The sequence below is a fragment of the Ambystoma mexicanum genome, chromosome 3p (genome assembly GCF_040938575.1).
Source record: "Ambystoma mexicanum isolate Mex_15411 chromosome 3p, UKY_AmexF1_1, whole genome shotgun sequence".
NCBI lineage: Eukaryota > Metazoa > Chordata > Amphibia > Caudata > Ambystomatidae > Ambystoma > Ambystoma mexicanum.
The window spans coordinates 444224627-444250594 of record NC_090925.1 but is presented as its reverse complement, the minus strand read 5'-3'; positions in this window follow the sequence as shown (position 1 = coordinate 444250594).

The following is a 25968-nucleotide window of genomic DNA, read 5'->3' as shown; positions in this document are numbered from 1 at the left end:
TGGCGGGCTCTGTACAGAGGCCCTCCAAAGTGGTGCCATTCTGTCTGGGTTACCACAGGGGTGTGGGAGGGGGTTTAGGCACCCTGGACCGAGTTGCCTTGCCAACTCCGGTCGCACTCTGGAGTGATTGGCCCAAGTGGTGAGCCTCCCCGCTCACCACTTAGCATGTGTTGTTTGACAGCTAGGCTGAATGAATGGGGGTTTCTGCATAAAAGCAGGGCTTTTGGGACTGGATCTTCAGAAGTCGCCACAGGACCTAAGAATCCGACGAGGGCAACGCTGAGCCGACCTGCACGACGACACCTCTGGTGGAGCCCTGCGGAACCGACTCACCACTTCCCGACGACAGAGGAGATCTCCCTGCTGGAGAGTCTCTTCCCCTGAATGGTGGGAACAACCAGTCCCCTTTGCTTTTTATTCGCTTCAGGACGCAGTGGTCGAATTGCCCGTGCAGAGCACCTCGGCAACCGGATAGCCACTACCCCTGTACCGCGACCAAAAGGTGGTGGCTTGTGACGGAGCACTCCGTGGCTGGTCTCTTCCCTGGTGGTGCACCGGACTTCACTTCCTTCGACGACGAGAACATCTCTACTCTTGGCAAAGACCCGACGTGCATCCACCACCAGGAACAACTGCCCCCGCCGGAGCTGCCCTCCACAACAAGGTACCGTGTCCGCCTGGCTTCCCTTTCGATCGGTTCGAGTGAGGTGTCTTAATCCTCTCCTTTCCGTTGGGTCGCCTCCAAGCTTTCTCACGTATTGTTCTGAACTGGTTCAATCTGCCGATAACAATTTGCTACAAAGACTCGAACGCATTTCCTCTAGAGACTTTTGGGACACATCGCCTTGCCTCTCTCCGAGTGGGCCTAGCCTCTGAACTTTATGATCTATTGTGATTCTTGCCTTCTTGCCTTGCATTTTTCCCGTGAAGTGTTGAACTGTGTTGCTTTCGTAACCTGCCTATTTTTCTCTCCCGTCCTAACTAATATTAGAGAGCCATCTAGGTTGAGGCATACACCTCTGTCTGTAAATAAGTGGTGCTGGTAAAACCTAGACTTGTCGAAATATTGCTAGGGGGATTGATCGTTTCTTCTTCGTAGAGTAATTGTGTTTGATTTGTTTGCCGTGATAGTGCCATAGTGTTTTTGATAGATGTTTCGTTATAAATAAATACCTTAATATCTTTACACTGAAGCCTTGTTGCGTGTTTGCTTGTCTTACTGTGAAGAATTGTCCTATATTGTATACTCCACATACTGCTTAACTCTTCTTGAGAGAAGTCTGACTGCTCAGCCACAGCTACCAACAGTGAATCTGTGTGGTGCAGACTGCTACCAAGTGGGTTTACTGCCAAACACCTGTAGTCCTAAATCTTTTGCAGTGGTCCCAGAGGGAACTGCACAGGTTTCCGCCTAACAATCTGCCAATCAGGCTTCCACATCCCGCTGTCACATGCATCCATGTTGCATCACTGTTGCACCCTTGTCAAATACACACACATGCACATGTACACAGTGCTGATACATGCAGCTGAAAACAACATACATGCGTGACATCATGATCATGCCTACTTACATACACATTCATCCAAACATGTGTGCCCACACAACTGCATTTCGCATGCAAGCCTACACACACAAGCACCATCCATGTCTCACACATGACAGCCCTCACATGTGTTAGCCTCACGGCCCTGTACACCCCCACCCATATTCGGCCCCATACAAACAGATGTGCAACCGGCACACTACTGGCACATCACCACACGCATAGCTTACAATCATGATGCATGTACACTTACCGCTCGACTCCAGACGGGTCTGCCTCTCAAGGACCTGGACGTGGAGCGCTGGGGATATGCGTTCCAGGACCCTCATCTGATCTTCCGACAAGTGGCCCCGGTGCCCCTTAGCATCCGCTGCCTTCAAGAGGCGCCGGGCCTTGTTCAGGGTCCTGGACAAGAAGTCCTCCCAGCGCTTCTTGACATGTTGGAAGTCGCAGATTGCCACCCCCTCCGCATTGATGGCAGTCACGATGTCCGTCCAGATCCGAGTCTGTCCTTCCTTGTCGGCGCGCACACTTCAGAAGAGGGCATCATACTGCCCCAGGACTTGCTCCACCAGGACACCAACTTCCCTGTCACTGAAGCTGGTGCCCCTCTGCCTCTCTGGCCGGGGGTTGTCAGTGGTGCCAGATGTTGCAGTGCCCGACATGACAATCCCAGAGGCAGGAGTGGGTGGGCAACTGGGTCCTGGGGCTGGGCTGTGGAGCGATGGAATCCTTTCGGGAGTCTTCGGTTCCGGCAGGGGTGGTCACAGCAACAGCACCCCTGGCTGATGTGCAGGCAGCAAATGGCAGGGCACGTGGGCAGCAGGCAGTCAGGCAGCAGCAGATGGCAGGTGGGAGCGTGCTCGGGGCTCTGGGGGGCAGTAAATCGGCTTTCTGGGCAGGAGCGTGGTCTTCTGTGTGCTTACGCGTGGCCAGCTTGATACGGAGTGATTTGGCACATGAAAATCCTGCACGTCTGCGTGTCATTCGAGGAAATGCCCTTAGCCCGTAAGCGCGTCTGCACGCATACGCGATTTAATTGGCCCAAAGGCCCCCATGCGCAGCTATGACATCACGCGCATGGCCGTAGAGAATGGCGCGTGTAAAAAAAAAGATACACGTCCGAGTGTCAAAGCGTGTAATTGGTGGAAATGGCCTCATCGCATATGCGCATCTGTGACGTGTGTATAAACGTGCTTGTACGTGCTTTTCGTGGAGAGCGAGTTGGTGAAATCTGTACTTCTTGTCGGTTCACACGCGATTTACTTCACAGCGTTCCAAGTTCGTACTCCCTGTTACCTCTGACAGCTTTTTCTCTTTTCCTCTTTTTCCTGGGCCTGTTTCCTCAAACAGCGTTCCCTTCTACATTTGTCCTGTCTCCTCAGACAGCATACAATTCTTCTTTTGGCGGGGGTGTTGCCAACGCACACACGTGCATATTTTTCACGCTTTTGTTCCTGGCAGACAGTGAGTCGCGCACGTATTTAACATCTGTGCTTGCCCCGTGTGTCGCATACCCCTTCAGAGGTCATTCTAGGCTGCGTGTGACACGCATACGTTCATTCTTGTGTTTCTGGGTGCCACAGCGTAGTGCAGGTTTATTTTTCCACACACGTGGTCTAGGAGGGGTTGCGTGCACCTTACTTCCCTTTTTTTGGGGTGCCTGTGCGTTGCGTGACCCATCATCTTTCCCCAGGGGTGACATACAGCCTTGCTAGAGCACTAGGGTACGATTACCATCTGGTACCCAACCCCTTTGACCCCCAATTGCCCAGGACAATAGTTCACATCGACCCCCATACGCACAATAACATCAGTGCCATGGCTGGGAGGCGAACAAGCCGTAAGGGTGGCAAAGGTGGCCGAGCCCCAAGTGGTGGCCATGGTGGATCCGGTAGGGGACGTGGCTGTGACTTGCAGAGTGCCCCTAGCCCCCCATGTGTGGAGGAGCATTTAGGGACAACCATGCCTCCCCCCCTGGTTGAGGGAAACGTGGCTGACACCATCCATGCTCAGCCCTTGTTGGACCAGCCCACTGTGGAACCAGACATGGCACAGGGTGACTCCACGGCTGACTTCCAGGTCAGCAGGTCTAGGCCACGTGCGCCGGTGCATGTTGGTGTCATCAGGCCACGTGGATCAGGTGCAGCTAGGTCATCTGCTGCCCTGCGTAGGCAGGCTGGGGAGGCTGCAGGGGCAGCTGCGGCTCCATCCACCCCACCTCTCACACACCCAGCCAGGACAGTGTCGGTCCAAGTCCATCATGCTGACATTCCCCCTGACACCATCACACTTGAGCTAATGCCTGCACCAACTCCCATGCTGAGTGTGCAATCCCACACTCCTAGTACAGAGTCCACCGGGGCTCCTGCCCCTAGTGTCTAGAGGGGCGTAGGACACTCAGGATCCCCACCACCTTCCAAGCGGAAGAGGAAGAGTGCTCGTCCAGTAGAGGCTGATGCCCCAGGCACGACTACACAGTCCGGCCCGTCAAGGAAGCTCAGCTTCAATGAGGCCGAACTGAATGCACTTGTAGAGTATGTGTCCGCACATGACCGCGAAATGGTGATTGTTGCAGGATCCAAGACCACGCCTACACAACGTCAGGCACACTGGCAGACCATCGCGGACATCATAAGTGCCCTTGGAATCGTGAGGCGCACAGCTACTGAATGCTACAAGCGCTGGAATTACCTGAAGCGCAGGGCAAAGAATAAGCTGGCCTCAAGTCATGCCACAACTCTAGTGACTGGAGGTGGGTCTCCAGCAGAGGACATAGAACTCACTCCACATGAGCAGGTTGCTGGGACCTACGTCACAGAGAAACAGATCCAAGGCGTGGGAGAACTGGAAGATTACGAGGCATTGTCTGGTGAGTGCACATGCATGTGTGTGTCATCCATGTGCATGGTGTGTGTGGGAGGGCTTCTGTTTGGGTGCCAGGTGAGGGTGTGTGTGCCTGAGTGGTTTGGGTCACCCATGTGCCTCATCCAATACATTCTGCGCACCAGCATTTGGGTATAACAGTATCCCTTCTGCCAACATTAGACATCCAGCCCAACACCACGCCAGTTGCCCATGAAGTGTCATCTTGCCACAACATTGTTGCTTATTTTCCTCTGTTTATTCAGGCAGATTGTTTGCATACCACCACTTTTACTCGGCATTTCTCAGTCCTATTGTCACATGTCTGACATGGCTATGGTACAGTGGACTGGCTTTGTTTTCTGGACATGATTTCTTTAGACATGTCCGTGTGCTATGGGACCATTTTGGACTGCCAGCTCCAGGTTAAACATTTGAACCATTTCAATGAAAAAATCAATTTCATGAGAAAACTGGACTGAATGAACAATTGGTGCCCTCCTCTCCCTCTTCACTTTATGGCTAGGGTACATGCCATCTGTGTGATGGCATGTGTATTTGACCTGCCAATCACTGGCCAATGTGTGATGCCACTGCTAGGCTGCATGCAGCAAATGTGTTCATCTTCCATCTTGGTGTCATCAATGTGTGCCATCTGCCTACCCTTCACACGCAGTGACGGTGCAAGCATGGGAGGGTTTTAGTCATGTGGGACATGTGTCAATCAAGTACAGTTTCTGTAGCCTCTCAGCCCTAATTGTGTGCCATAGTGCTAATGCCTGTTTCCATTTGTTTTCTTTTATGTCTTTGCAGGGGATGACGCACTTGATACTGCTGGGGTTGTGGAGATGGTGCAGACCCAGGAGGGGTCTGAGGCCCGACCGACCACCAGTGAGGGACGTGGTGTGGTGGTGGGTGAGAACCCACAACTGCTGCAGGTCGTGCTCTCAAGGGGTGTCTCTGGCTGCACCTCCCCTGAGCTGTATTCAGGTGTCGATTCGGATGATGAGACCTATGTGCCGTCGCAGATGAGTGTTCCTGGGAGGGATTCTGTTCTGTCCGACCCACCTGCACCAGGGTTAGAACCCTCAATCGGGATGTCAGTGTTGGCAGGTATGCCTTTGGTGGTTACGGATGCAGGGTCACACTCCGCAACATCTGATCCTGTTCCTGGGCCAGCAGATCAGAGGGGGAATGCAGTCCTGCAGCCTCCGGCAGTGCCGGCACAGCATGGCGCAGTTCGCCTTGCCCCAGACAGGTGTGGTGCCCGCCGACGTGGTGGCCGTACGCCACCTGGCAATACCGCATGGGAGCAATCCATATACGGTATGGCAACCCAACAGGCAGCATCATCAGAGATGATGGCTCAGGCCATGGATAGGGTGGCCACTTCCATTGTCCCCCTGAAAGGCTGATGGAGCGACTACAGCAGGCAACATACTCCATCTGCCAGTCACACAGGGAGGACATGTTGGTGTCCGACAGGGACAGGCGGGCGGCATTGGCGACTCTGCAGGAAGCCATTTCCATAGAGTCCCAGGGCCACAGGGAAGCCCTGAGGGTGGAACTCCATCACCTCAGGACGACTCTTGTTGAGCTTGAGGCTTCAACAAACAGAAGGACAAAACAGCAGCGAGAGTATCTCATACGTACGTTCTCAGCTGAGATGCAGGCAACTAGGGCGGAGGTCCGGGCATCCCGTGAGTTGTTGCATGGGGACCTACGCACAATTATCCTCCAGAACGAGACCTACCACACCCGCATGCTTGCTGCCATGGAGGAACAGTCTAGGGCTTTGCGTGGGCTGCCTCCCATATTGCCACCACCTCCTGATGCAGCTGCAGAGGTTGAGGAGAGCGACAGCAGTGATTCTCTCACAATAGGGTAGCCGTGTAGGCCATGAGCCCAAGGAGGTGTTTTTTTTCGCAAGATCCACACAGGTGGGTTTTGGTGTGCACCCTGTCCTCGGACCTCCTGGGTGGCCTCCCCCACCCCTCCGGGCCCATTAATGGCCATTTTTTATTTATTTATTTTTTTGGACAGTGTGTTGCCTTGTGTCTCCCGTGGGCATACACTGTATTGTGGCTGGGCACATGCAGGCTTGTCATGAATTTGGTTCAGATGCTTGGGTTTGTGTGACACACACCCCTCCTGCTTCCCGTTTCCATGGGCTTGCAAAGGGTGTGCCCAAGTGACATTGACGTACATGGTGACGTTGGACTCCCATTCGATGTGTGGGCAGTCTGTAGTCAATACTGTGTATACATTCATAGTGCATATTGTTGCTGTATTGTACACTGCATGGTGTATTGATATGTGCCTCTGCATCCATCTCATCCTCCTAATTTGCAGGTCCATTTCTCATGTCTTCACAAGGCGGTCCACCTTGGAACTGGAGTCCATGTTGTAAGCAGTGCACCTACACTCTTGCGTGGCGCTAACACTGTATACTTGGAAGTGTTCGAAGTGCTGGCATCATCAGGTAGTGAGGCTACCAATTTTTTAAGTCTGTAAAGTCATGTTTAAGGTAGTTTGGAGGTTGTCTAGGTGATTGGTATTCTTGGTAAGTATTTGGTAATGTGTGTTGTATGTCCTGCATTACTGTGAGCATTTCATGTGTGGCCACGTTTCCATTAGGGACACTGTAGTTGGTGACACTTGGGCATGTTTTGGGGATTAACTTGTTTGCTCTCACATTGCATGATATGCCATGGTGTGTTGTGTGGCCGTGCCGGGGAGGGGTTGGGTGACATGGCACTGTTCTCATGTAGTATTTTGCAAGTGGGTTGTTAGGGAGAATTCTCTGTTTAGGCTGAATTTCCTAACCTAGTGAGTCCCCCAGCAGCTTTGCTGGATTTCTGGAGTTTGTTTTTTCCATCCTGCCAAGAGTGAGACTCTTTTCCTCCCACTCTTGGACATGAATGTGTGTAATTCCTTTGAATATCAATGTGTTCTATGGGCTATGGGGTCTTTTACTCCATAGGGGCTCATATGTTTTTCTATGTGTGTTACACCGCACCATACGTGCCGTAACACTGGGACGTCCTAGCGGACCTCCACCATAGACTCCATACCCGGGGACTGACTACTGTCTCCCCGGGCATGTAAAGTCACCATTGGCTTTACTAGACCTAAATTTACTAACAGAACTAGTACAAACCATCTTATTGTGGGCGTACTAGTAGGGGTAATTCGATTACTCCTAGATCTGTTACTCGAGGGGGCACTGTCCCGTCCCCCCTCGTCGAGTTTTGGCTGGTGGCAGTGGAAACTACTTGTTATGTTCGACCCCGAACATAACCCTATGGGATTCGTCCCATTGTTGGAGGTTGATACTTTTCCTCATTAATCTGTAACGTACCACTGGTCTACTTATCGTAAATAAGTTTATCGGATGGTATTTTCTGCCAGAACTCGGTTTTTAAAATGGCGTCTGTGTTTCGTCTCTGTGACTCCTAAACCAAAGGTTGAGCCCTTTGTTCCACTTTTGGCGGGCTCTGTACAGAGGCTCTCCAAAGTGGTGCCATTCTGTCTGGGTTACCACAGGGGTGTGGGAGGGGGTTTAGGCACCCTGGACCGAGTTGCCTTGCCAACTCCGGTCGCACTCTGGTGTGATTGGCCCAAGTGGTGAGCCTCCCCGCTCACCACTTAGCATGTGTTGATTGACAGCTAGGCTGAATGAATGGGGGTTTCTGCATAAAAGCAGGGCTTTTGGGACTGGATCTTCAGAAGTCGCCACAGGACCTAAGAATCCGACGAGGGTAACGCTGAGCTGACCTGCACGATGACACCTCCGGTGGAACCCTGCGGAACCGACTCACCACTTCCCGACGACAGAGGAGATCTCCCTGCTGGAGAGTCTCTTCCCCTGACTGGTGGGAACAACCAGTCCCCTTTGCTTTTTATTCGCTTCAGGACGCAGTGGTCGAATTGCCCGTGCAGAGCACCTTGGCAACCGGATAGCCACTACCCCTGTACCGCGACCAAAAGGTGGTGCCTTGTGACAGAGCACTCTGTGGCTGGTCTCTTCCCTGGTGGTGCACCGGACTTCACTTCCTTCGACGACGAGAACATCTCTACACTTGGCAAAGACCCGACGTGCATCCACCACCAGGAACAACTGCCCCTGCCGGAGCTGCCCTCCACAACAAGGTACCGTGTCCGCCTGGCTTCCCTTTTGATCGGTTCGAGTGAGGTGTCTTAATCCTCTCCTTTCCGTTGGGTCGCCTCCAAGCTTTCTCATGTATTGTTCTGAACTGGTTCAATCTGCCGATAACAATTTGCTACAAAAACTCGAACGCATTTCCTCTAGAGACTTTTAGGACACATCGCCTTGCCTCTCTCCGAGTGGGCCTGGCCTCTGAACTTTATAATCTATTTTGATTCTTGCCTTCTTGCCTTGCATTTTTCCCGTGAAGTATTGAACTGTGTTGCTTTCGTAACCTGCCTATTTTTCTCTCCCGTCCTAACTAATATTAGAGTGCCATCTAGGTTGAGGCATACACCTCTGTCTGTAAATAAGTGGTGCCGGTAAAACCTAGACTTGTCGAAATATTGCTAGGGGGATTGATCGTTTCTTCTTCGTAGAGTAATTGTGTTTGATTTGTTTGCCGTGATAGTGCCATAGTGTTTTGATAGATGTTTCGTTATAAATAAATACCTTAATATCTTTACACTGAAGCCTTGTTGCGTGTTTGCTTGTCTTACTGTGAAGAATTGTCCTATATTGTATACTCCACATACTGCTTAACTCTTCTTGAGAGAAGTCTGACTGCTCAGCCACAGCTACAAACAGTGAATCTGTGTGGTGCAGACTGCTACCAATTGGGTTTACTGCCAAACACCTGTAGTCCTAAATCTTTTGCAGTGGTCCCAGAGGGAACTGCACAGGTTTCCGCCTAACAATCTGCCAATCAGGCTTCCACATCCAGCTGTCACATGCATCCATGTTGCATCACTGTTGCACCCTTGTCAAATACACACACATGCACATGTACACAGTGCTGATACATGCAGCTGAAAACAACATACATGCGTGACATCATGAACATGCCTACTTACATACACATTCATCCAAACATGTGTGCCCACACAACTGCATTTGGCATGCAAGCCTACACACACAAGCACCATCCATGTCGCACACATGACAGCCCTCGCATGTGTTAGCCTCACGGCCCTGTACACCCCCACCCATATTCGGCCCCATACAAACAGATGTGCAACCGGCACACTACTGGCACATCACCACACGCATAGCTTACAATCATGATGCATGTACACTTACCGCTCGACTCCAGACGGGTCTGCCTCTCAAGGACCTGGACGTGGAGCGCTGGGGATATGCGTTCCAGGATCCTCATCTGATCTTCCGACAAGTGGCCCCGGCGCCCCTTAGCATCCGCTGCCTTCAAGAGGCGCCGGGCCTTGTTCAGGGTCCTGGACCTGAAGTCCTCCCAGCGCTTCTTGACATGTTGGAAGTCGCGGACTGCCACCCCCTCCGCATTGATGGCAGTCACGATGTCCGTCCAGATCCGAGTCCTTCCTTCCTTGTTGGCGCTCACACTTCAGAAGAGGGCATCATACTGCTCCAGGACTTGCTCCACCAGGACACCAACTTCCCTGTCACTGAAGCTGGTGCCCCTCTGCCTCTCTGGCCGGGGGTTGTCAGTGGTGTCAGATGTTGCAGTGCCCGACATGACAATCCCAGAGGCAGGAGTGGGTGGGCAACTGGGTCCTGGGGCTGGGCTGTGGAGCGATGGAATCCCAGTCGGGAGTCTTCGGTTCCGGCAGGGGTGGTCAAAGCAACAGAACCCCTGGCTGATGTGCAGGCAGCAAATGGCAGGGCACGTGGGCAGCAGGCAGTCAGGCAGCAGCAGATGGCAGGTGGGAGCGTGCTCGGGGCTCTGGGGGGCAGTAAATCGGCTTTCTGGGCAGGAGCGTGGTCTTCCGTGTGCTTACGCGTGGCCAGCTTGATACGGAGTGATTTGGCACATGAAAATCCTGCACGTCTGCGTGTCATTCGAGGAAAGGCCCTTAGCCCCTAAGCGCGTCTGCACGCATACGCGATTTAATTGGCCCAAAGGCCCCCATGCGCAGCTATGACATCACGCGCATGGCCGTAGAGAATGGCGCGTGTAAAAAAAAAGATACACGTCCGAGTGTCAAAACGTGTAATTGGTGGAAATGGCCTCATCGCGTATGCGCGTCTGTGACGTGTGTCTAAACGTGCTTGTACGTGCTTTTCGTGGAGAGCGAGTGGGTGAAATCTGTACTTCTTGTCGGTTCACACGCGATTTACTTCACAGCGTTCCAAGTTCGTACTCCCTGCTACCTCTGACAGCTTTTTCTCTTTTCCTCTTTTTCCTGGGCCTGTTTCCTCAAACAGCGTTCCCTTCTACTGTTGTCCTGTCTCCTCAGACAGCGTACAATTCTTCTTTTGGCGGGGGTGTTGCCAACGCACACACGTGCATATTTTTCACGCTTTTGTTCCTGGCAGACGGTGAGTCGCACACGTATTTAACATCTGTGCTTGCCCCGTGTGTCGCATACCCCTTCAGAGGTCATTCTAGGCTGCGTGTCACACGCATACGTTCATTCTTGTGTTTCTGGGTGCCATAGCGTAGTGCAGGTTTATTTTTCCACACACGTGGTCTAGGAGGGGTTGCGTGCACCTTACTTCCCTTTTTTTGGGGTGCCTGTGCGTTGCGTGACCCGTCATCTTTCCCCAGGGGTGACATACAGCCTTGCTAGAGCACTAGGGTACGATTACCATCTGGTACCCAACCCCTTTGACCCCCAATTGCCCAGGACAATAGTTCACATCGACCCCCATACGCACAATAACATCAGTGCCATGGCTGGGAGGCGAACAAGCCGTAAGGGTGGCAAAGGTGGCCGAGCCCCAAGTGGTGGCCGTGGTGGATCCGGTAGGAGACGTGGCCGTGACTTGCAGAGTGCCCCTAGCCCCCCATGTGTGTAGGAGCATTTAGGGACAACCATGCCCCCCCCCCCCGGTTGAGGGTAAAGTGCTGACACCATCCATGCTCAGCCCTTGTTGGATCAGCCCACTGTGGAACCAGACATGGCACAGGGTGACTCCATGGCTGACTTCCAGGTCAGCAGGTCTAGGCCACGTGCGCCGGTGCACGTTGGTGTCATCAGGCCATGTGGATCAGGGGCAGCTAGGTCATCTGCTGCCCTGCGTAGGCAGGCTGTGGATGCTGCAGGGGCAGCTGCGGCTCCATCCACCCCACCTCTCACACACCCAGCCAGGACAGTGTCGGTCCAAGCCATCATGCTGACATTCCCCCTGACACCATCACACTTGAGCTAATGCCTGCACCAACTCCCATGCTGAGTGTGCAATCCCACACTCCTAGTACAGAGTCCACCGGGGCTCCTGCCCCTAGTGTCCAGAGCGGCGTAGGACACTCAGGATCCTCACCACCTTCCAAGCGGAAGAGGAAGAGTGCTCCTCCAGTAGAGGCTTATGCCCCAGACACGACTACACAGTCCGGCCTGTCAAGGAAGCTCAGCTTCAATGAGGCCGAACTGAATGCACTTGTAGAGTATGTGTCCGCACATGACCGCGAAATGGTGATTGTTGCATGATCCAAGACCGCACCTGCACAACGTCAGGCACACTGGCAGACCATCGCGGACATCATGAGTGCCCTTGGAATCGTGAGGCGCACAGCTACTGAATGCTACAAGCGCTGGAATTACCTGAAGCGCAGGGCAAAGAATTAGCTGGCCTCAAGTCATGCCGCAACTCTAGTGACTGGAGGTGGGTCTCCAGCAGAGGACATAGAACTCACTCCACATGAGCAGGTTGCTGGGACCTACGACACGGAGGAACAGATCCAAGGCGTGGGAGAACTGGCAGATTACGAGGCATTGTCCGGTGAGTGCACATGCATGTGTGTGTCATCCATGTGCATGGTGTGTGTGGGATTGCTTCTGTTTGGGTGCCAGGTGAGGGTGTGTGTGCCTGAGTGGTTTGGGTCACCCATGTGCCTCATCCAATACATTCTGCGCACCAGCATTTGGGTATAGCAGTATCCCTTCTGCCAACATTAGACATCCAGCCCAACACCACGCCATTTGCCCTTGAAGTGTCATCTTGCCACAACATTGCTCCTTATTTTCCTCTGTTTATTCAGGCAGATTGTTTGCATACCACCACTTTTACTCGGCATTTCTCAGTCCTATTGTCACATGTCTGACATGGCTATGGTACAGTGGACTGGCTTTGTTTTCTGGACATGATATGTTTGGTCTCCCTCTCACTGTGCTTAGAGAGGCATCAGCTTCACCTCACTGATGATCCCCAACAAGGGTGAAACACGTGTATGGGGTTGCTGGTGGTACTCTCGTTCAGATTGGAGTTGCCATTGTATTTCGGTGCTGGACTGCCCCTGGGCAGGACAAAGACTGATATGCAAATGGATATTTCCCATCTGTGAAAGGTACAGTGAGTAAAAGCAGTGGCTGCGAACTCTCAAGTGGTTAATAACCACTGAACAGGTTATCATGTCTGTTCTTGCGAGAGAGGGGCGCCCGCTACCTTTGTAAAACTATGTTTAGACATGTCCCTGTGCTATAGGACCATTTTGGACTGGCAGCTCCAGGTTAAACATTTGAACCATTTCAATGAAAAAATCAATTTCATGAGAAAACTGGACTGAATGAACAATTGGTGCCCTCCTCTCCCTCTTCACTTTATGGCTAGGGTACATGCCATCTGTGTGATGGCATGTGTATTTAACCTGCCAATCACTGGCCAATGTGTGATGCCACTGCTAGGCAGCATGCAGCAAATGTGTTCATCTTCCATCTTGGTGTCATCAATGTGTGCCATCTGCCTACCCTTCACACGCAGTGACGGTGCATGCATGGGAGGGTTTTAGTCATGTGGGACATGTGTCAATCAAGTACAGTTTCTGTAGCCTCTCAGCCCTAATTGTGTGCCATAGTGCTAATGCCTGTTTCCATTTGTTTTCTTTTATGTCTTTGCAGGGGATGACGCATTTGGTACTGCTGGGGTTGTGGAGATGGTGCAGACCCAGGAGGGGTCTGAGGCCCGACCGACCACCAGTGAGGGACGTGGTGTGGTGGTGGGTGAGAACCCACAACTGCTGCAGGTCGTACTCTCAGGGGGTGTCTCTGGCTGCACCTCCCCCGAGCTTATTCAGGTGTCGATTCGGATGATGAGACCTATGTGCCGTTGCAGATGAGTGATCCTGGGAGGGATTCGGTTCTGTTCGACCCACGTGCACCAGGGTTAGAACCCTCAATGGGGATGTCAGCGTTGGCAGGTATGCCTTTGGTGGTTACGGATGCAGGGTCACACTCCGCAACATCTGATCCTGTTCCTGGGCCAGCAGATCAGAGGGGGAATGCAGTCCTGCAGCCTCCGGCAGTGCCGGCACAGCAAGGCGCAGTTTGCCTTGCCCCAGACAGGTGTGGTGCCCGCCGACGTGGTGGCCGTACGCGACCTGGCAATACCGCATGGGAGCAATCCATATACGGTATGGCAACCCAACAGGCAGCATCATCAGAGATGATGGCTCAGGCCATGGATAGGGTGGCCACTTCCATTGTCCCCCCCGAAAGGCTGATGGAGCGACTACAGCAGGCAACAGACTCCATCTGCCAGTCACACAGGGAGGACATGTTGGCGTCCGACAGGGACAGGCGGGCGGCACTGGCGACTCTGCGGGAAGCCATTTCCATAGAGTCCCAGGGCCACAGGGAAGCCCTGAGGGTGGAACTCCATCACCTCAGGACGACTCTTGTTGAGCTTGAGGCTTCAACAAACAGAAGGACAGAACAGCAGCGAGAGCATCTCATACGTACGCTCTCAGCTGAGATGCAGGCAACTAGGGCGGAGGTCCGGGAATCCCGTGAGTTGTTGCATGGGGACCTACGCACAATTATCCTCCAGAACGAGACCTACCACACCAGCATGCTTGCTGCCATGGAGGAACAGACTAGGGCTTTGCGTGGGCTGCCTCCCATAGTGCCACCACCTCCTGATGCAGCTGCAGAGGTTGAGGAGAGAGACAGCAGTGATTCTCTCACAATAGGGTAGCCGTGTAGGCCATGAGTGTAACGCTCACCTGATTCCCGCAGAGGCGCCGGTCTTGCCTGGGTGAATGCCGTATCTTCAAAGGTGATGTGTAACACACGGTTGGCTCTTTGGGCTGGACCTCTGTGCACTGTATGTCTGACTCGAAGAGTAAGATGTCTGCAGATAGAAAATATGGGATTAATGAACTGGGGTTATTTGGTGCCTCTCTCCTCTTCCCTTTCTCTTCTCCTGTAGAACCCCAAAGGTTAACGCCCTCACCTTAGGTAAGTGAACGTCAAGCTCTCCATCTGCCTCGGGGCAGGGTGCCGTAACCAGTTTCTTCACTGGATAAGGGTGCAGGCCTCTTGACCTCAGAGGACTGCTGTCCGTCGTTAACTGCACGAACGGGAAGTTCTGGGCACTTCAAATGTCTTAAAAGTCTTTTGTAATGATATCTCTTGTTTTGCAGGGTTCCGGCGATGGCGGATGGCGGGCTGAAGAGAATTGAGGATCGAACCCGCGTGAGGAATAGAAGCGCCTGGAAGCACGTAAGTAAGCGCTTGTAGCCTGCTTCACGATGCGCACTAACTGTCCATTTTATCTTGCAGGTACAAGTTCGGAGCTTTAGAGAAGCTGAAGGGTGCTGGAATACCCACTGGATTCGGCGTGGGAAGGAGTAATGGCACGTGAGTAATAAAGTTGCCCAATGTCTTTAAACACACCTTCTTTTGTCTTTCAGATGCGGGATGCAGCGCCGAAGACCTCCGGAGCGTGCGAAGAGCTGGTAAGCTTTTGTCTTTCAGATGCCGGAATGCAGTGCGAAGACCTCCGGAGCATGCAAAGAGTAGGTAAGCCTTTGTCTTTCAGATGCCGGAATGCAGTGCGAAGACCTCCGGAGCATGCGAAGAGTAGGTAAGCCTTTGTCTTTCAGATGCTGGAATGCAGCGCGAGGAGTTGGTGACAGCCGATGGACCAGGTAAGAGATGCGCTGCCACTGAGGACCGTAGTGCTAACCTGTTCTTTCTTTGTCTTTACAGGTGCTGCTGAAGACTGGATTCCAGGATGATAAGCCTTTGTTCCCTTAGGCCCAGGATCAGAAGCTGGCACTCGGAACCGGGGTTATGGGTCTGCTTCCAAGGAAGTTGGGCAAGTCCTGATCTTTTGGAAGCAGAGATCATGACAGCACCCCCCCTCAAGGCCCCTCCCAAACCGGGCTTCTCCGGGGGTTTTGGCTTGTTAGGAAATGTTCGATGAAATCTTTTGATTAGACGAGGCGCGTGGACATATTCTGCAGGTTCCCAGGATCTTTCTTGGGGACCGTAGCCTTTCCAGTCAATCAGGTAAAATAGTTTAGATTTGGAGATCTTGGAATACAGGATGCTTTTGACTTCAAACTCGAGTTCTCCGTCAACTAGAATAGGTTTTGGAGATTTAGTTAGTCGGGTTTGAGGTTGCACGGGTTTTAATAGAGAGACGTGGAAGACCGGATGTATCTTCATGTGAGGGGGCAAGTCCAACTTGACCGCTACTGGATTTACTATGGTAGTGATGGAATAGGGACCAAGGTATCTTGGGTTGAATGTGCGTGGTCCTTTTAGAGGTAGATATTTGGTGGATAACCAGACTTGATCTCCTACTTGATACTGGGGGGCTTCCTTCCGGTGTTGGTCTGCTCCTTTCTTGTATTGTTCTTTAGCCCTTTGAAGGTGAGAAACGGCTTCCTTAAAGGCTTGGGTGATTGTAGAATGCAGGTGGTCTACTGCTGGTGTTCCAAGATCTTGGAGTGGATCCAACTCCGAGGTTCGAGGGTGACTACTGTATAAAAGAAAAAACGGGGTCTTCCCAGTTCCCGAGTGGACAGAATTATTGTAGGCATATCCAAAGGATATCTTTCCAAGTTTTTTCAGTTTGTTGTAGCATGCAGCGCAAATACTGTTCCAGAGTTTGATTGGTCCTCTCGGTTTGTCCGTCGGTTTGAGGGTGGTGGCTGGTCGAAAGTCAAACATCAATTTGAGCCGACCGACAGCAACTTCGCCAAAAATGAGAAATAAATTGACTACCTCGATCCGAAATTAGAACTGAAGGAAAACCATGCAGTCGGACGATGTTTTCGAGAAATTCTCGGGCCAGAGTTGCTGCTGTTGGTAAGCCTTTGAGTGGAATGAAATGCGCCATCTTGGAGAATAGGTCCACGATTACTAGGATCGTATTGTATACGGAGCATGGAGGTAGATCGGTGATGAAGTCCATAGAAAGCGTATGCCAAGGGCGAGGTGGGATGTCAATAGGGCGTAAGAGGCCGGCTGGTTTTTCCTTTTGACTCTTGTTTTGGGCGCATACTCCACAGGACATTATAAAGTCTCTGATATCTTTTTTCCAAGATGGCCACCAGAAGTAGCGCTTGATCTTTTCCGAGGTTTTGGCCATACCGGGATGTCCTTCCATTAAAGAATCGTGATAACAAGAGATTACCTTTTTCTGTAAATCTGTGCTGGGCAGGTATAACCGTTCTTGGAAATATAATAGGTTGTCCTTCACCGTAAAGTCCTTTCCCTGCAGATGCCAATTCTGTATGTCTACTGGAGTTACCAGTAGCCTGGCTTTATCCTTAACTTCCTCTATGGATTGTGTGGCGATTACACCCAGAATTCTTTGTTCGGGAATGATAGGTACAGGTTTAGGATTGATCAAATGTTCTTCCACTCCCATCCGAGAAAGGGCATCAGCTTTACCGTTTTGTGTACCAGGTCGATAGGTGATTATGAAGTCAAACTCGGCAAAGAATAGTGCCCAACGGAGTTGCCTAGAGGATTGAGCTTTTGCGGTTTTCAAATATTGCAGGTTTCGGTGATCTGTAATCACAGTAACGGTGTGTCGGGCCCCCAGAAGATAATGCCGCCAAGCCTTAAAGGCGGACTTGATAGCTAGAAGTTCCTTATCAGTAATAGTGTAATTGATTTCAGGAGGCGAGAATTTGCGGGACCAAAATGCCACGGGATGCAACTGATTGGTTACTGGGTCCTTTTGTGATAGAACTGCCCCCATGGCAAGGCTCGAAGCATCAGTTTCAACGATGTAGGGGAGTTTTGGGCGAGGATGTTTTAAGATCGGTGCAGAGATAAATCTAGTCTTCAAATTCTGGAAAGCTAGTTCCGCCTCGGTAGACCATTCAAAATGTTTGTTTTTCTTTAACAAGGCGGTGATGGGCTGGACTATTCGAGAGAATTCAGGGATAAACCTGCGGTAAAAGTTAGCGAAGCCTAACATGCTTTGAACACCTTTTACGGAGGATGGCGATGGCCATTTGAGAATTGCATCGACCTTCTTTGAGGACTGCTGTCCGTCGTTAACTGCACGAACGGGAAGTTCTGGGCACTTCAAATGTCTTAAAAGTCTTTTGTAATGATATCTCTTGTTTTGCAGGGTTCCGGCGATGGCGGATGACGGGCTGAAGAGAATTGAGGATCGAACCCACGTGAGGAATAGAAGCGCCTGGAAGCACGTAAGTAAGCGCTTGTAGCCTGCTTCACGATGCGCACTAACTGTCCCTTTCATCTTGCAGGTACAAGTTCGGAGCTTTAGAGAAGCTGAAGGGTGCTGGAATACCCACTGGATTCGGCGTGGGAAGGAGTAATGGCACGTGAGTAATAAAGTTGCCCAATGTCTTTAAACGCACCTTCTTTTGTCTTTCAGTTGCGGGATGCAGCGCCGAAGACCTCCGGAGCGTGCGAAGAGCTGGTAAGCTTTTGTCTTTCAGATGCCGGAATGCAGTGCGAAGACCTCCGGAGCATGCGAAGAGTAGGTAAGCCTTTGTCTTTCAGATGCCGGAATGCAGTGCGAAGACCTCCGGAGCATGCGAAGAATAGGTAAGCCTTTGTCTTTCAGATGCCGGAATGCAGTGCGAAGACCTCCGGAGCATGCGAAGAGTAGGTAAGCCTTTGTCTTTCAGATGCCGGAATGCAGTGCGAAGACCTCCGGAGCATGCAAAGAGTAGGTAAGCCTTTGTCTTTTAGATGCCGGAATGCAGCGCGAGGGGTTGGTGACAGCCGATGGACCAGGTAAGAGATGCGCTGCCACTGAGGACCGTAGTGCTAACCTGTTCTTTCTTTGTCTTTACAGGTGCTGCTGAAGACTGGATTCCAGGATGATAAGCCTTTGTTCCCTTAGGCCCAGGATCAGAAGCTGAAGACACGATGAGTGTTCTGCTGCAGAGAATGCAGAATAACGCAAAGCAAGATTCATCCATCGGGTGTGGTTTAAATAGCCTCCTGTAGTGCTTAGGTGTCTCCTTCCACAGCCTCGCCTAGGTAAGAAAAGAGTTCCTGCTTTCCAGAAGAGTTCGAGTGTTCTGAACCTAGGGAGTGGCTCCTGACCCACCCAACAGGAAAAGTAGTCCCAAACAGAAGAGGATCAGGGGCTCAACTGGCAGGTAAGTAAGCAGCATGGTCTGCTGCAGGTAAGTCCACCCAAGCATTATGAGCCCGGCGCTTCCAGCGCTGGGACTGGGCATCTTTATGAGCCTGGTGCCACTGGCGCCAGGACAGGGTCCAAAAGGTCCCAATTGGGACTGGCTGGCACTCGGAACCGGGGTTATGGGTCTGCTTCCAAGGGAGTTGGGCAGGTCCTGATCTTTTGGAAGCAGAGATCATGACAATGAGCCCATGGAGGTGTTTTTTATTCGCAAGATCCACACAGGTGGGTTTTGGTGTGCACCCTGTCCTCGGACCTCCTGGGTGGCCTCCCTCACCCCTCCGGGCCCATTAATGGCCATTTTCTATTCATTTATTTATTTTTTTGGACAGTGTGTTGCCTTGTGTGGCTCCCGTGGGCATACACTGTATTGTGGCTGGGCACATGCAGGCTTGTCATGAATTTGGTTCAGATGCTTGGGTTTGTGTGACACACACCCCTCCTGCTTCCCGTTTCCATGGGCTTGCAAAGGGTGTGCCCAAGTGACATTGACGTACATGGTGACGTTGGACTCCCATTCGATGTGTGGGCAGTCTGTAGTCAATACTGTGTATACATTCATAGTGCATATTGTTGTTGTATTGTACACTGCATGGTGTATTGATATGTGCCTCTGCATCCATCTCATCCTCCTAATTTGCAGGTCCATTTCTCATGTCTTCACAAGGCGGTCCACCTTGGAACTGAAGTCCATGTTGTAAGCAGTGCACCTACACTCTTGCGTGGCGCTAACACTGTATACTTGGAAGTGTTCGAAGTGCTGGCATCATCAGGTAGTGAGGCTACCAATTTTTTAAGTCTGTAATGTCATGTTTAAGGTAGTTTGGAGGTTGTGTAGGTGATTGGTATTCTTGGTAAGTATTTGGTAATGTGTGTTGTAGGTCCTGCATTACTGTGAGCATTTCATATGTGGCCACGTTTCCATTAGGGACACTGTAGTTGGTGACACTTGGGCATGTTGTGGGGATTAATTTGTTTGCTCTCACATTGCATGACATTCCATGGTGTGTTGTGTGGCCGTGCCGGGGAGGGGTTGGGTGACATGGCACTGTTCTCATGTAGTATTTTGCAAGTGGGTTGTTAGGGAGAATTCTCTGTTTAGGCTGAATTTCCTAACCTAGTGAGTCCCCCAGCAGCTTTGCTGGATTTCTGGAGTTTGTTTTTTTCCATCCTGCCAAGAGTGAGACTCTTTTCCTCCCACTCTTGGACATGAATGTGTGTAATTCCTTTGAATATCAATGTGTTCTATGGGCTATGGGGTCTTTTACTCCATAGGATCTCATATGTTTTTCTATGTGTGTTACTGTCATGATCTCTGCTTCCAAAAGGTCAGGGTTTTCCCAACTCCCTTGGAAGCAGATCCATAACCCAGGTTCCGAGTGCCAACCAGTCCCAATTGGGACCTTTTGGACCCAGTCCTGGCGCCAGTGGCACCAGGCTCATAAATATGCCCAGTCCCAGCGCTGGAAGCGCTGGGCTCATAATGCTTGGGTGGACTTACCTGCAGCAGACCATGCTGCTTACTTGCCTGCCAGTTGAGCCTCTGATCCTCTTCTGTTTGGAACTACTTTTCCTGTTGGGTGGGGCAGGAGCCACTCCCTAGATTCAGAAAACTGGAACTCTTCTGGAAAGCAGGAACTCTTTTCTTACCTAGGCGTGGCTGTGGAAGGAGACACCTAAGCACTACAGGAGGCTATTTAAACCACACCCGATGGATGAATCTTGCTTTGCCTTATTCTGCATCCTCTGCAGCAGAACGCTCATCGTGTCTTCTGCATCTGATCCTGGGCCTAAGGAAAAAGGCTTACCATCCTGAATCCAGTCTTCAGCAACACCTATAAAGACAAGAAAGAACAGGTTAGCATTACGGTCTTCAGTGACAGCTCTTCACTTACCTGGTCCATCGGCTGTCACCAACGCCTCGCGCTGCATTCCAGCATCTGAAAGACAAAGGCTTACCAACTCTTCGCACGCTCCGGAGGCCTTCGGCGCTGCATCCCGCATCTGAAAGACAAAACAAGGTGCGTTTAAAGACATTGGGGAACTTTAATACTCAAGTGCCATTACTCCTTTCCACATCTAACCCAGTGGGTATTCCGGGACCCTGCAGCCGCTCCGAACTTGTACCTGCAAAATAAAAAGACAGTTAGAGCGCATCGTGAAGCAGGCAACAAGCGCTTACTTACGTGCTTCCAGGCGCTTCTATTCATCACACGGGCTCCATCTTCAACTCACTTCAGCCCGTAATCCGCCATCGCCGGAACCCTGCAAAACAAGAAACATCATTACTAAAGACTTTAAAGACATTAGAATTACTCAAAACTTACCGTTCGTGCAGTAAACGACGGACAGCAGTCCTCTGAAGTCAAGAGGCCTGCTCCCCTTATCCAGTGAAGAAACTGGTTACAGCACCCTGCCCCGAGGCAGATGGAGAGCACAGCGTTCACTTACCTAAGGTGAGAGCGTTAACCTTTGGGGTTCTACAGGAGAAGAGAAAGGGAAGAAGAGAGAGACATTCAATAACCCAGTTCCTTAATCCCATATTTTCTATCTGCAGACATCTTACCCTTCGAGTCAGACATACAGTGCACAGAAGTCCAGCCCAAAGAGCCAGCCGTGTGTTACACATTACCTTTGAAGATACGGTATACGCCCAGTCAAGACCGGCTGCTCTACGGGAATCAGGTGAGCGTTACAGAACGCAAAGCCTACCACACAACTCCCGTCCAGGCGCTATGGAAACCTCGGATACCGACCAGCTAGCCCAGTTACTTGGGGAACTAAGGGCAGAAGTGCATGCAGCCCGTCAGGAAATGAACGCTCTAAGAAGGGAACTGATTATTTCCAAGGAGCGAACAGATGATCTCGTTAGACAATTGCTACAGTCACAAGCCGGACAGACCCCGTTACCCGCATCTGGGGGAAATCTTCCTTCTACATCCTCTATGAATCCAGTGCAGATCAACCTACCTGGGAATGTACCTCTGGCTCCGCCCGAACGATTTTCTGGTGACCCAAAGAGGTTTGCAGTATTTATCAATCAGTGCCGGTTGCATTTCTTATGCCGGCCAGCAGCCTTTCCAACTGATCAAGCTAAAGTAGCTTTCGTGCTTTCGTACTTTAGTGGCAATGCGGCAGACTGGTTGATCCCTCTAGTAAATCAAGATGATCCGGTCCTCCATGATTTTCAAGCTTTTCAGCTCAGTATGGAAAAACTGTTCGCAAGACATTCACAGGGGCAGGCCTTGGACAATGAGCTTCTTTCGTTGCGACAAGGTAATCAAGACCTTTTGGCTTATATTGCGTCTTTCAACAGACTGATAGTGGAAACTCAATGGCCTGAGGACAAAAGGATTACGCTGTTTTATAGAGGTCTACGTGGAGAGCTCAAAGATGTGTTAGCCCAAGTAGTGAATCCCCCACAAGATTGTTCGGACTATATAGACTTAGTCGTTCAAATAGATCACAGACTGCAGAACAGGAAGGCCGATCGTTCCAAGTTTGATGCTCGAGTATTTTCCAAACCGCCAACTCCTTCCAAAGGAGTAGACTCCGGGGAACCCATGCAAATAGGGGGTCTGAAAGGTCCTCTAACACAAAAGGAGCGGGAAAGGAGAAAACAGTTGCAATTATGCCTCTATTGCGGAAACTCAGGGCACTTTCTTCGAGACTGTCCGGTGAAACCTGCCAAGAAGGCAGTAGGAGCTGCAGTTACCAAAGTTACAAACTCTGAGCAGGGAAACGACCTCGCCCGACAAGAATAGAGGTCCTCTTGCCGAGCGTGAAAACCAGTTCCGTGACCTCGCATTTCGTGATACCTATGGTCCTCATTAGCCCTGATAATCCGGATCGATTACATGCAATTGAAGCTTACGTCGACAGCGGTGCCATCGGCAATTATGTGGATCATGAAATGGTTTTGAGGATGAATCTAACTCTTTGTCCCAAGGCTGTAAAGGACGTCATTACTACGGTGGATGGTACGGAGATAGCCTCCGGGCCAGTACGCATACCACTCAAGAGGTGACGCTAGTAAGTCAAGATGGACACCATGAGAAGATCGTGTTCGATGTGATCAAGGCCCCTCAGTTTCAGATTATTCTAGGAATACCTTGGTTAGAGAAACACAATCCTCTGATCGATTGGCGAGCAAGAACGGTCCAGTTTCCAGAATGTGTCTCTACTTGTCACCCTCCACCTGGTGTTGCACTGGCAGCAATTTCGTCAGAGACTCCCCAGTTACCTCCCGAATACCTAGAATACCAAGATGTTTTCCGGAAGGATCAGGCTAACTCTTTACCTCCTCATAGGTCTTATGACTGCCAGATAGACCTGATACCTGGATCTACTCCTCCTTGTAGTAGAATTTATGCCCTTACCGAGCCTGAGAACCTTCACCTTCGACAATACCTGGATCAATACCTGGCAAATGGGTTTATTCGTCCTTCCATTTCCCCTGCTTCTTCAGCTTTGTTCTTCGTTCCAAAAAAGGAAGGAGACCTTAGATTATCGCTCCCTGAACCAGATCACCGTTAAGAATAGATATCCGTTACCTTTGATCCCTGAACTCCTGGACCAAGTCAGAAAAGCATGCATATATACAAAGCTGGATCTTAGAAGAGCTTACCACTTGGTACGAGTAAAAGAGGGCGATGAATGGAAGACGGCCTTCCGCACCAAGTATGGGCTATTTGAATATCAGGTCATGCCCTTCGGACTTTGCAATGCCCCGGCCGCCTTTCAATATTTTATGAACGATGTCCTCAGAGAGCTCATAGATGTGTGTGTTGTTGTTTACATTGACGACATCCTCGTTTATTCTTCATCGGAATCTGAACATCGGAAACACCTGAAAATGGTCCTCGAAAGATTGCGTCAACACAAACTTTTCGCTAAGTTGGAAAAATGTGTTTTCAACGTGACTGAAGTTGAATTCTTGGGATTCATATTATCACCTGGCGGAGTGCGTATGGATTCAAAGAAGGTCGATGCAGTTCTCAAATGGCCATCACCATCCTCCGTAAAAGGTGTGCAAAGCATGTTAGACTTCGCTAACTTTTACCGCAGATTTATCCCCGAATTCTCTCGAATAGTCCAGCCCATCACTGCCTTGTTAAAGAAAAACAAACGTTTTGAATGGTCTACCGAGGCGGAACAAGCTTTCCAGGATTTGAAGACTAAATTTATCTCTGCACCAATCTTAAAACACCCGCGCCCCGAACTCCCCTACATCGTGGAAACTGATGCTTCAAGCCTTGCCATGGGGGCAGTTCTATCACAAAAGGACCCAGTAACCAATTAGTTGCATCCCGTGGCATTTTGGTCCCGCAAATTCTCGCCTCCTGAAATCAATTACACGATTACTGACAAGGAACTTCTGGCTATCAAGTCTGCCTTTAAGGCTTGGCGGCATTATCTGCTGGGGGCCAGACACACCGTTACTGTGATTACGGATCACCGAAACCTGCAATATTTGAAAACCGCAAAAGCCCAATCCTCTAGACAACTCCGTTGGGCATTATTCTTTGCCGAGTTTGACTTCATAATTACCTATCGACCTGGTACAAAGAACGGTAAAGCTGATGCCCTTTCTCAGATGGGAGTGGAAGAACACTTGATCAACCCTAAACCTGTACCAATCATTCCCGAACAAAGAATTCTGGGTGTAATCGCCACAGAATCCATAGAGGAAGTTAAGGATAAAGCCAGGCAACTTGTAACTCCAGCAGACATACAGAATTGGCATCTGCAGGGAAAGGACTTTGCAGTAAAGGACAACTTATTGTATTTCCAAGAACGATTATACCTACCCAGCACAGATTTACAGAAAAAAGTAATCTCTTGTTATCACGATTCTTTAATGGAAGGACATCCCGGTATGGCCAAGACCTCAGAAAAGATCAAGCGCTACTTCTGGTGGCCGTCTTGGAAAAAAGATATCAGAGACTTTATAATGTCCTGTGGAGTATGCGCCCAAAACAAGAGTCAAAAGGAAAGACCAGCAGGCCTCTTACGCCCTATTGACATCCCACCTCGCCCTTGGCATATACTTTCTATGGACTTCATCACCGATCTACCTCCATGCTCCGGATACAATACGATTCTAGTAATCGTGGACTTATTCTCCAAGATGGCGCATTTCATTCCGCTCAAAGGCTTGCCAACAGCAGCAACTCTGGCCCGAGAATTTCTCAAAAACATCGTCCGACTGCACGGTTTTCCTTCGGTTCTAATTTCGGATCGAGGTAGTCAATTTATTTCTCATTTTTGGCGAAGTTGCTGTCGGTCGGCTCAAATTGATGTGAGACTATCGAACAGTCACCACCCTCAGACTGACGGACAAACCGAGAGGACCAATCAAACTCTGGAACAGTATTTACGCTGCATGCTGCAACAAACTGAAAAAACTTGGAAAGACATCCTTTGGATAGTCGAATATGCCTACAATAACTCTGTCCATTCGGGAACTGGGAAAACCCCGTTTTTTCTTTTGTACGGCAGTCACCCTCGAACCTCGGAGTTTGATCCCCTCCAAGATCTTGAAACACCAGCAGTAGAATACCTGCATTCTACAATCACCCAAGCCTTTAAGGAAGCTGTTTCTCACCTTCAAAGGGCTAAAGAACAATACAAGAAAGGAGCAGATCAACATCGGAAGGAAGCCCCTCAATATCAAGTAGGGGATCAAGTCTGGTTATCCACCAAATATCTACCTCTAAAAGGGCCACGCACATTCAACCCAAGATACCTTGGTCCCTATTCCATCACTACCATAGTAAACCCAGTAGCGGTCAAGTTGGACTTGCCCCCGCACATGAAGATACATCCGGTCTTCCACGTCTCTCTATTAAAACCCGTGCAACCTCAAACCCGACTAACTAAATCTCCAAAACCTATCCTAGTTGATGGAGAACTCGAGTTTGAAGTCAAAAGCATTCTGGACTCCAAGATCTCCAAATCTAAACTATTTTACCTAATTGACTGGAAAGGCTACGGCCCCCAAGAGAGATC